The following is a 15,898-nucleotide window of genomic DNA, read 5'->3' as shown; positions in this document are numbered from 1 at the left end:
TTCTCCACTCCTCTACTCGTTGCAGAATACCTTATGCCACCAGACTCGAAATTCTAGACCTAGAAAATCTAGAACTACACCGCCTTCGGTCCAATCTAAGTATAGTATATAAAATCATACATTGCAATGTCCTACCTGTCAATGAATACTTCAGCTTCAACCATAACAACACAAGAGCACACACTAGATATAAACTCAAGGTAAACCGCACCAAACTTGATTGCAGGAAATACAACTTCAGCAACAGAGTGGTCAATGTCTGGAATACTCTACCTGACTCTGTGGTTTCTTCCCCAACCCCAAAAACTTTAATCTTAGACTGTCTACTATTGACCTCACCCGTTTCCTAAGAGGTCTGTAGGGGGCGTGCATAAGCGCACCAAGGTCCCTGTCCTATTGTTTCTTTTATTTTTCTTATATATGTATCCATGTATTCATAACTATGTTTATACTTACACCTGTTATCTTATAATCGCTTGACAAATAAAATAAATAAATAATAAAAAACAGTAGAGTTGGAAGGGGTCTTGTAGGTCATCTAGTCCAACCCCCCCTCCGCTCAAGCAGCAGACCCTATAGTACCATTTCTGACAGAAGGCTGTCCAGTTCTCTTCTTCAAAGCTCCCAGTGAGAGGAAGCCCCCACAACTTCTGAAAGGCGAGCCGTTCCCGGAGCGCGCCCCCTCGTCCCGCCACTCCCGAAGAGGCTCGGCGTCCCCCGCGCGCCTTCCGCACAGTCGCTCCCTCCCTCCCTCCCTTCGCCAGGCGGGGCCACCGAGACGTAAGACGGCTGCGCAAGCGGACAGGGCCCGTCACGTGGCGGAGTCATCGTTCGCCTGCTTTGCTTGCTCAACAGACCCTCCCTCCTACGTCCGGGACTCCGCGGCTGCCGCTGCCGCGCTCTTCTCCCGGGGTAGGTAAAAAGCAGCCGCCCCGCCAAGGCAGTAGCTTCGCCGCCGCCGCCGCTCAGAGGAGACCTGACGTGGGTCCCGTCTTGCCCGCCCGGAGAGTCCCCTCCTTTTTTTTTTTTTGCAGACCCCGAGTGAGTAAAGCGGCCCCCTTTCTCTTCTCGCCCTCGCCTTCCCGGGCGGGGTGGGAGCTGTGGGTCGGGCGGCCGGGGAAGAAGCAGCGCGCGGGGCGAAGGGCCAGCTTGGAGACGGTGGGGTGGGTAGGTGGGAATAAATAAATCGAAGAAGCAGCGGCGGGGATTGGAGCGAGCTTGCCGGGAGTTGCTCGGGAAAGAGGCAGCCCCGAAGGCCTGGGAGCGCGGGGGGACACAATTGCCCGCAGCCGGGAAGAACAGTGCTGGGAAGAAACTTAAAGGCACCCGCCGCCGCCGCCGCCGCCGCTGCCCGGGCACCGTCGCGATCCTGAGTCGTAATGTTTAAAAAAAAAGGGGGGGGCAGGTGATCCCGTGGGGAAGTGTCGAGCCGGGGAGCGGAATGGCTGGAGAGAGAGAAGAGAGCTGGCGAGCCTGCTCGTCTGGAAGAGGGAGGATCAGGGCGGGGAGGATGGGAGAAGAGCAAGCCGGGCAGTCGCGGGAAAAGGTTGGCCTTCGGGGTCGCCCGTCCGGACACAGGGAGATCTTTTGAAAAGAGGATGGGGGACTTGGAGCTGGCTTGGTCTTCTTTGCAGGATGCCCACCGCTGAGGATGGAGGGAGCCGCGGGTGGATGGCGCGGAAGGGTGGGCAGAATTGCGCTTGGCTCCCCGCGCCTTGATGCTGATAGAAAGCTGTGTGTTTGTTGGTTGGTTGGTTGGTTGCGGAGAGGGGGGAGAGGCTGAGGCCAGGTGGGAGGAGGTCGTGTGTGAAATTGCGATGTGGGTAGTAGGTACGGCCAAAGGAGGCAGGTTAAAATGGTAGGATGCCAGTGATGGGAGTTCTTACTAAAAGGGCTGTTTCAGATTTGCACGGAGGGAAATCTCCTTGGGATTTTAATACTGTTTATGTCACGTGTGAGATTTTCAGCCTAAGAAAAGCCACAGAAGTGTGATGGAAGGATAATGTACTGTCATCCTACATTAGCGGTGGAAGGTGTTTCAGCCAGTGGTTTAACTGCATGTCTGCATGCCTGCAGTTATATGTACGCTGCATAATATATGAATTGAGAGCTATACTAATAGCAAAACTTCCTATGCAACATGACACTAATTCAGCCATCTGCCCTGTCCTGGAGGAGATTATGGTAAGCCGAATTGTAGGTAAGCAGCTTTTGCCTGAGACATAATAATTTGCTATGGCTCTCTTTTGCATTATCAGTGGAGCCGAATTTGAACTAATTGTAATGCCAAGAATAACAAAGAGTGTTGTCCAGTTGGCAAAAAGGCTAGGAGAATATTTAGGGCCCTTCTTCATATGCCACCTTGTTTGAGGATTGCCAGATATCTTTCTCTGCCCAATATTAACAGCTGTTCTGCTTTGATCACCAGTTTTCCACCAAGTGAAATCCTTCAAGTTTGTTTGAAGATGCATTTCAAATAAATGCACAAACTTCAATATTTTTTTCAAAAATTGACACAATAAATGTGCAGGCCAAATGAAGAACAGGGTTTTTTTTTTCCTTATTCTTTGCTGGTCCATTATGTAAACCAATTGCTTGTCTTTGTGCATTGAAAGATATTACCCGTAGCTTTGTTGTCAAGTAGGAGGTGAGATACAACCATTTTGAAGCATCAGTGTTCTAAACCAATAAATGTTTATTTCAGGGCAAGACAGGAACTCTTTGCTGTGATCGCTGATGTAGCATTTCCACTGTCAATTTTGCTGTTTGGCTGTGAGCTGAGATTTATGCAATTAAAAATATAACGTGGGATAATATTAGTGACATTATGTTGTGCATATATCGGAATTTGGACCTAGTATTAAAGTATGTCTGTATGATACAAACCTGGTTAGAAACTGAATAACTTCCTTATAGAAAAGTCCTGCATTTAATATTTCTTGGCATCTCTTCCTGTTGCTAACAAATGTTAAGTATTATATACTTACACAGTATAAAATCTGAAGGACAAGTTCTTTATCGTGACACTTGTAAATAACTGTTGATAATAATGTCCTTCAGTGCACCATATGTGGCTGAAGTCAAGCTAGTAAAACTGAGGTTGCTTTTAAAGATAAGGTTAATATTGCCCAGAGCTCTAGAGAACTGCTGATAGTCACTGGTGCTGAAATAGATGGGTTACTTATCTGATTTGGTAGTTGAATTGTGTGCTATGCTGTAGCCATTAGGTGATAAATTAGAAACGGTGGCTGGGTTTAGGCATCATGCTAAGCCAAATCAAGCATGCCAAATTGTGATGTTTGAATCTAGGTAGGGTAAGTTAGATTTGTTTCTAAGCATCACAGACTGGCTGACAGCTTTTTCTGATCATGAGAACAAAATTGGCACCTTACCTGGTCGCACCTGTTGGGTTGGCAGCTACTTGAACAAAGGCCCAGTTCAAAGACTGGTTTAACTGATTATTACATAATAATAGTCAATAAGTACAAGCATGGATTTAAGTTAATTTGGCTGTTCAAATTACATGCCTGTGTTTAATATACGATACTCTTATATGTTGGTAAGTTTGTATCCTGTTTACAGTGTGTCATTGGGATTGCTGTCATAGTCATTTAAGCCTTCCTTAACCATTGTATTTTTAGGTACATGCATTTCATGGAAAAAAGATATATTTGTGACAAACAGATATATAAAAATGGGTATATCTATCAAAGTTGACTTATGACTACCTAAAGCATAGACATCTAAACTTTTGTTTTATATAAAGTGACCTTGTAGAATTATGGAAAATGCTTATAGAATCATGCAAAAATATAAGTATAAATAAGCTTTCTTAGGTACACTATAAAGATGTGTACAATTTTCTCTTTGCCAATTATGTTGAAAATTAAATCTCTTTGGTAACAACTAGAATGATTGCAGTATGTTGAGAATTTGACACATGTTTCTGAACCTCATGCAAATCTTATCTATCTTTTCTGCTGTACCTGGCTTTATGTTCAAGTTCAGATTGAAATGGATGTTCCTTTTCCTATTTATAAAACCAGCCAGTACATCTTTATTAGGATTTATAAACAAATATGAGTGGCTGCTTACAGAAGAAATTAATGAATTAATTTAATAAATTAGAGTTAGTTTGGTGCAGTGGTTAAGTCATCAAGCTAGAAACCAGGAGAGTGTGGGTTTTAGGGTTGAATGAAAACTGGCTTGGTAACTTTGGATAGTCACTCTCACCTACCTCACAGGGTTGTTGTGTTGTGGAAAATAGAAGGAAGAAGGAATATTAGGAATGTTCACTGTCTTCAGTTATTTATACAAATAATGAAGGTGGGAAATAAGTAACTACCTAACTGAAGAAGATTGCTTGGTACATAATATAGTGCATAGGCAATTTGCAAATGAGATGTACGAGTCACTTAAGAGTCTTCTGTTATTTCTGCAAGTTGACCAAAGCTTTGCTCCAAGGTTGTTGCCATTTACTTGAAAACAACAATAAAAATTGTCTTCAAACAATATTTGGAAGGAGCATAATATTATTTTGGTAAGTTCTTAAACACTCAAAGAACGCTAGCTTTTACTCTGGTGTGCACAAAATGTCTTCTTGTGATCTTTTTCTTGTCCAGCTGGGGCTTTATAAAAGCAAATCAGTTAAAGATTGTGATCTTTAGTTGCAGATGATGATTGGAAGTAGTGATCAAAATACATTATAAGTTTGTCCAAGCAGAGAACTTCATCAGAATAGTTTATATTTTTTAAAAGAGAACTCCTTGTAATTTCCAGATATGTAAAGGATTGTAGCCTGTTCTCTGATTCATCTACATTACCCCACAAACAATCAGTACGTTGTTACCTATGGGGTTGATGTTTCAGAGGTCATGGTGAACTAAGGCAAAATTTCTGCAAATGAAAGAAAGGGATAGCATAACAGGAAATGTGATTGAAGTTCAACACTATCCATGGGTGATCTGGGATTTGGTTATGGAAATAAAGTTCAGGGGGTAACAGGGCACAGGATTCCTCAAAATGGCATGCTCTCCCAGGCTGAACTTCCATTCTAGACAGGATTGCCAAACCCACTGATGTCATCAGACTTCTCTGAATGTCGGTTTTGCAAAGAACATTCCATTTGGTTGAAGCATCCTGAGTTTCATTCAAATGTTATGTCTTCAACTTTCCATGTAGCATTAAGAAATGGCTGGAATCCTGTTTCTCTTATTCTGTATATTATCTGTCCTGCAAAGTGTGTTTTTGTCCACCTGCTATTTAATTCAGCATGCCTTCTACAAAAAATTGACAGTTTATGTCCATGAGATTTTAAATGGAATATATTCCTTTTTTGATCCTGCTTTTACCACTTAAATAAAATGGACACTCTTGATTTCATATTGTTGGATTGCAGTGGAGCTTAGATATGAGATTGATCAAATTTAAGCATGAATGAGGATCCTGTTATAGTACTGAATTATTTATATATAGGATTAATCTGGAAATTCCTCGGTAATATATGGTGAAATTAAATGTTAAATTGTTCTGTTGTCTTCCAGACATTTCCTGTTAGGCTCTGCATTTTTGAATATTTCTTTCAAGATTAGTGTTGGTCTCAGTATTAATTCCTCTCTTTTTTCCTGTAATTTGATTGCTTCTTCTTTTCCAATTGACTCAAGCTCCATCTAATGAAATTAATTCACATATGTTTTGTTTACTGAGAAAATCACAACAGCTGGATTTACACAATACAGTAAACCGTATGTTGAATAAATTAGGTTCATTGCATCTGTCTTATTGTATCCTTCACAAAAGTTTAAATAATAAAGTTATAATTTGATCACATATAATTTCTGGCTGAGCAGTAAGTAGGTCTCTATTTCTTACATCATGGTGCCTTCCCACAGAGTTTCTCATGTATTCTCATTTGTGAATACTTACCAATATGGCTTCCCATCAGTGCTAGCATTAAGTATTTTCTGAAGGAAAAGATACAATTTCTGGTAGGTAGCATACATGTAATGGCCTATTCATATTGTGACACCGCTGTCAGTATTACCAAATCTACCTATAAACTAGTTTTAAAAGTATTGTATGAACAGGCCCATTAGAGAGGCTACTACTGATGCTGGGTATAAGCATTGCCCTGAATTTTATTCAAAGTTCTCAGATTTCATTCAGAGTATATAACATGAACTATCTATAACGGGCTTCTGTGTTTACAGTTTTGGCCTCTGGAAGACAGCATCTATCATTGTATCATTCCAGATTGAAAATGGTGTATTAAAATATCCACAAAATGCTTCTGTAATTCATGCTGACCTTCTACTATTGACTTGGCACACTCGGCAGACTCCTGGCACTATCTTTCCTTTGCTTTCAAATAAAAACTCATAATAATATAGACGTTTCTTTCATTCTGCCAAATTGGGGGAAAGACCTACTCATATAATAGAACACATAAAAATACACTACAAATTCCAAACATTGAAATTGGGTTTTTTTCTGTGCATTAAGTGCATTACTTTGCATATGTTTTATGATATTTTTGACAATGTTATGTAAATCAGAAATACGGGCCAGGAGTTAAATCTGGTTAGATGTTAACTTTTTTCTTAATGGGCAACCATTCAGTTTTGTTCATCTTTCACTGGAAGCTGAATTTCCAGAAAGGTGTTATCAAAAAAAAAAAAAAAGAGCAGAAATAAAGTACACCGAGGAGCTGTACTTTAAAGCACTTGGAGGATTTGAACTAATGTTGTCTTCTCTTGTCTTTATCTAAAGACAAAGCTGAATATCCAGTAATGATACCTTCCAGGTGTATTTGAAACAATGAATCTGAATCAAAAATATGATTTCTCGCTGGCATGAGGGACATTGTGATTCCCATCCACTTATGTTATCCACCCTAAGAAGGGGTCACAATGTAGATCCTGTTTTCTGCTCAACATTTTTGCATAAATGTTATGACAAGCGGGTTCTGCGTGATTGGTTAGTATGTAGAACTTGTTCTGCAAGTTAATAGCTTACTATTTCTCTGCTACCTCCAAGATATTAAAAGCAAAGTGGAATAATTATGCTTATAATATATGCCTTCAGTTTGAGCTCATTGAAGAAATGCTGGCAACCTTAATAGAAAAATTAGTATGTGGAAAGAAAGCTCTGTTCCCCAAAGCTATTTTAGTATTAAATCTTTTAATTTGTTGTTTAGCAGGTTGAAGTGATGTGAGTTAAGGAGGAAAATATCAGCTGCCTTCATTGAGACAAAAATGTGTGTGTGTGTGTGTGTGTGTGTGTGTGTGTGTGGAGTATGTCTATCCAAATCTTAAGTTTTATCTCTATTGGTTGTGTGACTGTTAATTTTGCCACACTGTGTAATGTGACTAATTTCTTCTGCCACTCCTAAATCCTAACACTATTAGTGACAAAGAAGAGATAATTCCAAGTATTTGGGAAAGCTAGACCAAATGTTGAAAAATGAGGAGTTGAAAATGCAACACAAATATGCATGGGCTACTTTCTTATCAACATTACTGTATCTACTCTTACAAGAGAACTTAACATCAAAATGTAAAACAGATTTCTAAATATAGCACAAGTCCCTGCTACTAAATTTGGTTCAGAATATCTCCTCCCAAAATATATTCTATTTCTCATATTTTTTCCCAAAGATAAAAAAAACAAAAGGTTTTTAAAAAGTAGAATTAGAATTAAAATGAACCAATGACAGCAATCTTCTCTCTCTATATGTATGTATGTATGTATGTATGTATGTATGTATGTATATGGATCTTTGGTTATTCGGGTTTTCTCCCGCGTAAAATTGGAAGTATCTAGGCGACGTTTCGATGAAGTCTTCAGGCTTGTGTCTTCGGCTTTGTGCTTCTCAGAGTAATTATAGGATTGGGATAAATAAATACCCAGGCAATGCCGAGTTATCAGCTGGTCAATAATAAAAAGTTTAATCTGTAAAGTTCTTTTTTAATCCCAAATTTATTCCTTCAATAATGTTAATTTAATAATTTCTAACTCGGCTCCCAGACAGAAGCATTTTGAGGTACTGTGCCCTTTGGAATGGAGGGAAGCACTAGAAAATCAGAGCACTTTCAAGCATTTGCGCAAATATTCAAGTTATAGTAGTTTTGCTACCGCATAAGAGGTAGATTTTGCTTAAGGTTTAGCAGAGTGGATAAGAGCCCAATTTTGGCCTGCAGATCTGAGCTTCCCATATCTTGTAACTTAGTATGTAATATTGTACTATTTGATAGATTCATGAAATTTATGCGAACATTCTATTTAATTTTTTAAGCTGGATTGTAAAAGATAAAAGCCTTTCCAAGGCAACATTTACAGGTAGTCTGTGACTTACAACCATTCATTTAGTTAGTGTTTGAAGTTAGGTTGATATTTTTGACAAATCCTGGACTTAAAGGATCACATGGTGCAACTTTCTGACAAGCAAAGTCAATGGGGAAATCAGATTTACTAACAACTTAAGAACTGCGGTGATAATTTAACAACTGTGGCAAGAAAGGTTTGTAAAATGAGGGAAAATTCACTCAACTGTCTCGCCAAGCAATAGACATTTTGGGCTTGGTTATGGTTGTAAGTCAAGGACTACCTAGAGTCTTAGGTCTATCAGAAGTAAGTAGTGCTCAGTTTAGTTGTACTTTCTCTGAAATAAGGGAACACAGGATTGCAACCTAAAAAAGTGTAAATTTTTGTAAGGGGGCAATCTGAAAAATCGTTGGTATTTGAAAAATAGAAAATAAAATTCTCATACTTGCTAATACATATTTATTTAGATAGAAAGGCCATTGTCATACGATTAAATGAAAAAGGAATGGCACACATCTTCTTCTATCTATATAAAAGTGAAATACCACTCACGCATCATCACAAAATCTCCAGAACTGTAAAGCCTACAAACTTGAAATTTGGCACGGATGTTCCTTCTGGATTCTAGGTGCTAAGAAAGGATTTTTCAAAATGACCATCAGAGCATTCGTATTTCCTATATTATTATTAACATGCTCTGATGCTAAGGAGTTCTACTCCCCCTCCCCACCTGAAAAGAAATCTGGTTCAAATGCAAAACACAAGCAGAGTTGTGGTTCACAGCAGCAACCAGCTTTAGTACAGAACAGCTGACCTAAGCCACACTCAGGCTCCTTGCTGTCTCCTTGCTCACACAGCAAATACTGTTTCAGTTTCCAAACAGCCCTCAACTCACACTGACAGGACACTAACGAGATGAATACCAATGGATGCTGGTAGGCAGAGGCACAATTCCCCCCCCCCCCATTATTTTCCTCCCCCAAAACTAAGCCTGATCACATAGTTTCGTAGTGAAGCACTTGTATCAAGCTCATAGATAATAAGATTGATCACTTTGGACAGAAGTGCTCCATACCTTTTTATTATTTAAGCCACAGTCACTTCTGAGCAGGGGACCCGTGGCTTGACTTAGAAAGCTGTAACCCTTTGACGTGAGCAGTTTCGTTATCAGTAGCCCTTTCAGCTTTCTGACTCAATTGGGGTATGGAGCCCCAATCGTTTCTGCCAAGATCTGTAAGTTACTCAGTCCAAATATACATTTGCTTCATAATGGTTCATCAACATTATGCCTGTTTCACTATCCCCGTTGTTCATTAATATAATCATTGTTGTTATCATTTTCCTACAAAGTTAATTCAGTGATGCCTTAGAAAAAGCTCTCTTTGTGTCAGCCTGACAGTTACAGCTCTGTTTTGTTTTCAGCTGCAGTGTGCTTGTGTCTGGCAGCCATAGAGACTGCAGCCTCCCAAGAACCAGAGTGTCACTGGAGGACATTTACCTATCTTTTCCAGAAGGCAAGGCACAGGAAGGAGAGAGCAATGCATCACTTTTGATTGTGTGTTGCGAACATCTTTCCTAGCAAGTGGAGGACTAAAATTGAGTTTATGAACGGTGGAGACTTGCAAAGTCTGTAGCTACATCGGGAAGACAGACATTTGTTGTGCTAGTTTGTTATTAGAACTAAGATATAGTTCTAGCTGGGTAAGATGTGAGAAACTGAGGAAGTCTGATGGACACGTGGACTGACTTTTGATAGAAAATCTGCAGGAATTTGCAAAATGGCTCCAGTTTCTGCATAAAGGACAGATCCTTCTTGAGAAGGTGGACTTGCATAGTCATTAAAAATTGATAGTGACTTGATGGTTTAAAAAAAATCCAATCTGAAGCACAAGGCCACATGTAACTTTTTATTTGTGGACTGTTAAGATTGACAAATGTAATAATTATACAGTGCATTCTAAGTACAGCCCCCGAATATATTTCATAGGAGGTTTCCTCCCCTCCCAACTTTCCATTGTTTCCATTGTAAAAGAAGAAGAATTAATTATTTTGCCCTCATTCACTCTCTCTGTGATTGTGTGTGTGTGTGTGTGTGTGTGTAAGAGAGAGAGAGAGGGAGAGAAAATGAATTCCAGGCCTTCACAGTTCAAATCATGCATAGAAGGTTTTGCAGGCTTCTTGACTGTTTAGTGTCTCTGAACTGTGGAGCAACTTGTTTATAGCACATATTTTAGAGCCAGTTTGGTCTAGTGGATAAGGCACCAGGCTAAAAAGCTGGAGAATTCTAGTCCTGCCTTAGCCATGAAAACCCAGCTAAATGACCTTTAGGCCAGTCACACTTTCTCAGCCCAACTCACCTCACAGGGTAATTGTTGTGGAGAAAATAAGAATAGAAAGTTGTGCTGGATGTGTTCGCCACTTTGAATTATTTGCAAAAGTAATAAGGGCGGGATACAAATAAATATTTATAAAATGATCTTGCGCAAAAATTATTAAGTTGTTATTTCGGAATATTGCTATTACTTCAAGTATTACGCAGGCGCTAATACGAGAACTAATCAGTTCTTTTATCAGTGGCAGTGTAAAATCTGGGAGTGTGGTAATAATTCATATACGGAGAAATGGAAAGAAAAAAATAATAGTTTTATGCTTGTATCATCAAAATTATTTGGGAAGGATAACATGCTTTAAATATAACATGCTTTATATTTGAAAACTAAGAATGTTTATCTTCATCATTATTTTGAAAGTCTGATGTGACTGATACTTGCTTATTCTTTGCTGATTGTATCTAGATGAGAAATGTGTTATATTGGCAATTAAAATACATTATTTTGGTATTTAGTTATTTAATACTTTCAGTAATATTTATACTGTCCTGGCTAAGAGTTTGCTAATTCAAAGAAATGTGCCAGTTATTTTCATCCTTCTCAGCAGCCGTTTATTATGTTATTGATTTTTAATGTAATTATTCCAGTCAATATTCCTAATACTGACATTGACTAATAAGGTAAAAAGTAATCTTTCTGAATCATAACATAAAATAAAAATAAAATACTTTTTAGAAGCATGTTAGCTTAGCATATCTGCAAAAAGCTTAATAAGAATCTCGATCTGCTTTTCTTCCAAGACTTAAAGATCTTGCCAAATTCTCCACTTATGTAAAGTACTAACAATAGAATGCATTCTCTTCTCTTGGTAACCACAGAGACCAGAACCCTGTGAATTAAATTTTTGTTCTTTATTTTTTCTACTGTAATATACTAGGAATATTTTTATCAGTTCATTAATGTGTTTTCAGTATGCTGAACATGCAACTGAGTGCGAGTGACACATTTCTGTCCCAGGAAATGAAAAGTGTTGGCAGCTATTCTTGGTTTTGATTGCTCTTAGCATATTCTTATAAAGAAATATCTTGCTGAAATAGAAAAGTTGGGTCAGATCAGGGGTCAGCAACCCGCGGCTCTGGAGCCATATGTGACTCTTTCATCCCTCTGCTGCGGCTCCCTTTTCGCCAGTCAGCTCCACAATTGATAGGGCTTTCGGTTAGGACAGGTAGAGGAAAAAGGACGCCATGCTAGTGGAGACTCTATGGTGGGAGAACTGGACTTCCGGTCGGCTCCAGAATTGAAACCAGGGGTGGGTGCGTGGGGGCTTCCAGTTAGGACCTTTGTGGCTCTTTGAGTGTTTAAGGTTGTTGACCCCTGGGTAAGATGGTTGCAAATTACATAGATGCTGTACATTTGAACTTTGGGGGTATCGTAGCTTATAAATAAAATTTTCCTAGCTTTTAATGGCAACATATAGTCATGTTAAAGTAAGTATTGTGCTGCTGCACAGAAATGTTTTTTGGACGATGGATTATAATTATAACATCAGGCCCCCTGGGTAAATCAGACAGGAAACATGACTAAATGAACTAATTCTACTTTTATCAGAAAGGCTACATAAACAGAATCTTGCATGTCTGAAGGTACAAACTTCCTGCCATCAGTTTTAATCTTCTGATTCATTAGGGCAGGTCCTTCCTAAGTTTCTTCCTCTGAACATTAAGTCCCTGGGGGCTTCCCCTTCTCTTAACTGATTTGTTTCCTAAATATTTAAACTTTAAAAAAACAAACCAACCAACAGAATTTGGTCATCTGGTAGAAGGGGAGAGCTGTAGTAAATAAGATACGGGTAATCCTCAAGTTATGACCACAAATTTCTGTGGCTCAGCGAAACATTTGGCCCCATTTTACAACCTTTCTTGTCACAGTTGCTAAGCGGTTAATTTAGTAATACGGTTGTAAAGTGAAACTGGTTTCCGAATTGATTTTGTTCCTCAGAAGGGAGAAAATGGTGATCACATGACCCCAAGGCACTGCAACAGTCATAAATATGAGTCAATTGCCAAGCTTCTGAACTTTGGTCACATGATTACAGGAATGCTGCAATGGTCGTAAGTGTGAAAAACAGTCATAAGTCTCCTTTCCGTTGTAACTGTAGACAGTCACTAAATGAACTGTGGTAAGTCAAGGACTATCTGTGTTCAGGAAAAAGGTACATATGGAAAAAATGCCTTTCTAAATAGGAAAGTCTTAGACCAGCTTATAAAGGCTACTATATGGAGGGTATCTAGATGGTCTTCTAAAGCCTGGAATTCCCCAGTTCATTATTGTTGAGTTTTTTTTTCTTTTGTTTCTACGAATTGTCTGTTGTAATGACGAGGCAGTCGAGTTGTTTGATCATGAACAACTGAATCATGATCATCTTTATTGGAATCTAGTCTTGCATTTATACACCTTTTTAGTTATTCTCCATCACTGGTTAACTTTGGTTACTGCTTAACTTTCGTTACTGTTTAGCACAGTAATCCATACAATTAATTATCTCTAGTTAAAGTCTAACATATGTTTACTTCCTCTCTCTAATCCTCCTTTAGATTAGTGACTTTGTTTACCTGAGTTGTATTTGCTTGGAAACATTCTTTATCTGAGGTTTGCCATCCGAGATTGGAACATTCCTGCAATTACAACTCTACAATTGTCTATGGAGACTCTCCATCATCCAGGTCATGGTTGTGCCAAGATGCTTTTTCCAAAAGGCAAGTGGGCTTTCTTGGTTTTTTTCCTTTGAAAACTTTTTGCTTCTCTTCTAAGAAGCTTCTTCAGTTCTGAAGAAGAAGAAAACTGAAGGAACTTCTTGGACGAGAAACAAAACATTTTCAAAGAAAAACCCCTGAAAACATCTTTGTTTCCAGGAGTCATGCCCTTGCCCCTGGTGGGACGTTACAAAGGGTCTCTCCATCAGATCTGAAGGGGTGGGCAGGCAAGTAAGTAAGTGAGGTGACAATTTGGAAGGTGTTTGATCATCGGTTTTGGTTCCTAGGTCTGAAAACCTGGGACACGTTGGTATGGTTTTCATTCCATATCAACTATTCAAAACACAAGTTGATTTTCAGGAAGCAAGTGGATTTTGTTGTTTTTTTCTTTTGAAGATGTTTCACTTCTCATCCAAGAAGCTTTTTCAGCTCTGACAGGATAATGGGGAATGGAAAGATTTATATTCCTTGAAGACAGCTGGCAATCTGCATCCTTTTAGAAGGTCTTTGAAGCACTTGGAGGTTTAGCTATGTCCTCAGGGTCACCTGAGTGATGCTCCTGGTTCCTGTAGTCTGCAATTTTTCCATTTTTCCACTGTAATGGTGAAAATAGGATGAGAAAGTAGTATTGAATATATTTGCTGCCTTGAGTTAATTATAAAAATAAAAAAGTGAGGTTTTTTTTTAAAAAAAAACCCTAAACAAAACCTAAATTAAAACAACACAACTCAAATTTAAGGAAGCATATTACATTTTTTGTATCACTTCTTCTTGGGTACAGACTGTTTTTTAGCCTGCTTAACAGTTAAAAAAGTTAATCTGTGTTGAATTATAATAGTTGGAGTAGTAAAGACCATGGGATAATCGTGTTTAAAGGGGATGGCATGGCAGAAGTTCCCCTGTTTGGATATATGAATCTTGAGTACCTGCCACAGGACTTACGTTATCCTTCTATTGCCATTTTGAGATAATGACCACTAACCTCTGAAAGTTGTAACTCCAATTGCAGAAAAAAAGAAATAATGATGAAAGAAATGACGGCCCATTTCTAACATTAATTTTCCAAAAATGAGGAGAAAATAGCATAAGAAAATGATGACCCTGCACCCTCTTTAAATCCAAATACTCAAGTTCAAGAACAGATCAAATGAATGACTTATCTATTAGGAAAGCTTAGTTCAAAACTAAAATAATTAAATCGCCTGGACAAATTAATAAAATATATTTTAGCATATAAACCAGGTAATCCAGGATCAAGCAGTAAAATAAATTTGAAATACTGCTAACCATAAAAGAAATAAAATAATTCCAAGAATTTATAATGAAAGAAGGTAAAGGATCATAAGAGTAAAATATCTGGCTTTGAAATTAAGCTGAATAATGAAAATGGATAATTGCATTATCGGAGCCTCTTTAATAGAATTACATGCTAAGGAAAATATATTACAAATTATAATTCATATTAATAAACTAAATTTCTTAGTGTGCTAGAAGATTATATTCCTAAAGATGCTGAATAATCACCATAGATACATAAAATAGGATTAAATTCTATTTGAACTTTTTTTAATGTCTCAATCTGTATGTCCTGAACGAATAACCTTCCAGATTTTTCTGAATTATAGTCTACTACAGTATTGGACATGATGGGTGAGGCTTTTAGGGAGTTATTTTTAGCAACCTCTGGAGAGCATTATATTTCATACTATTGTCTATATAATAAAAAATTAATTGCCATAATAATTAGCTACTAATTGGTCTATACTTCCCCTACTGGGTTTTTACAAAGCATTGTTATGAAAAATCTGTTCATATTATTGGCTTTTATGCTGGTTTTCTCAAAGAAACCAAGCTTGAAAAGGTGTGATGGATTGTAATATTCTTCTCTCCAGTGTGAAATAAAGTATTATAAGAGAAGTTAAACCATCAGAAGGGTGATGGGGAAAATTGATTTGAACAATTATATAATATTCAGTATATAAAGAAAAATAAAGAATAAAACACAATATTACCAACATAACAACCTACCTTTAGGGAAAAAGTGTTAAGGCTTACTGATTTTTTTTTAAATTTTACCTTTATTTTGCCTTAAGACAGAGTAAATAAAACGTATAAAGGGCATTGTGTAATATAACTGCTGTTGTGTTAAATGTTAATATTAGTAGCGTTTGATTGCACTTGGTCAATCACCTGACATTTCCTTGGAGGCATCATTACAGCAATGAAATATATTATTATAGAATACAATAAAGTAAATGTAAGAAAAAGACACTTGGGCCTGGCCCTGTTACATCAACCACTGTGGTGAGAATTAGAGACCTAAATGCTCTGGCCAACAGCCTTGGAAAAATTCTACAGGGAACAGTCTTTGTGGTGATTATCTGCAATAGCAGGCACCTCCCCCGACAACTTGCCCTCTTTGCTTGAAGCTGAGGGCCTAGGTTGTTTGTTTTTTAAGAACCAATCCCCCTTACCAGAGAGAGCTTCCATTGT

General features: G+C 38.3%; 1 protein-coding gene across 7 annotated transcripts in view; it reads left to right on the top strand.

Annotated features, from left to right (window-relative positions):
* The first annotated feature begins 752 nt into the window (after positions 1-752).
* The window catches only part of SGMS1 (sphingomyelin synthase 1), a 73,734-nt gene continuing 58,588 nt past the window's right edge, over positions 753-15,898 (top strand). For 2 of the 7 annotated variants that reach the window (XM_026719908.2, XM_087932362.1), the window contains exon 1: positions 816-1,041. The gene's annotated coding sequence lies outside the window, so the exon portion shown is untranslated. Of the gene's footprint in view, positions 1,159-15,898 lie in introns of all 7 variants that reach the window. The other 5 variants (XM_087932366.1, XM_087932364.1, XM_087932361.1 and 2 more) reach the window with 5 other exon arrangements.

The sequence above is a fragment of the Pseudonaja textilis genome, chromosome 4 (genome assembly GCF_049901715.1).
Source record: "Pseudonaja textilis isolate UNSWEBS1 chromosome 4, rPseTex1.2, whole genome shotgun sequence".
In the NCBI taxonomy this organism is placed as follows: Eukaryota; Metazoa; Chordata; class Lepidosauria; order Squamata; family Elapidae; genus Pseudonaja; species Pseudonaja textilis.
The sequence above is the reverse complement of the archived record's forward strand: the minus strand, read 5'-3'. Positions and strand labels throughout refer to the sequence as shown.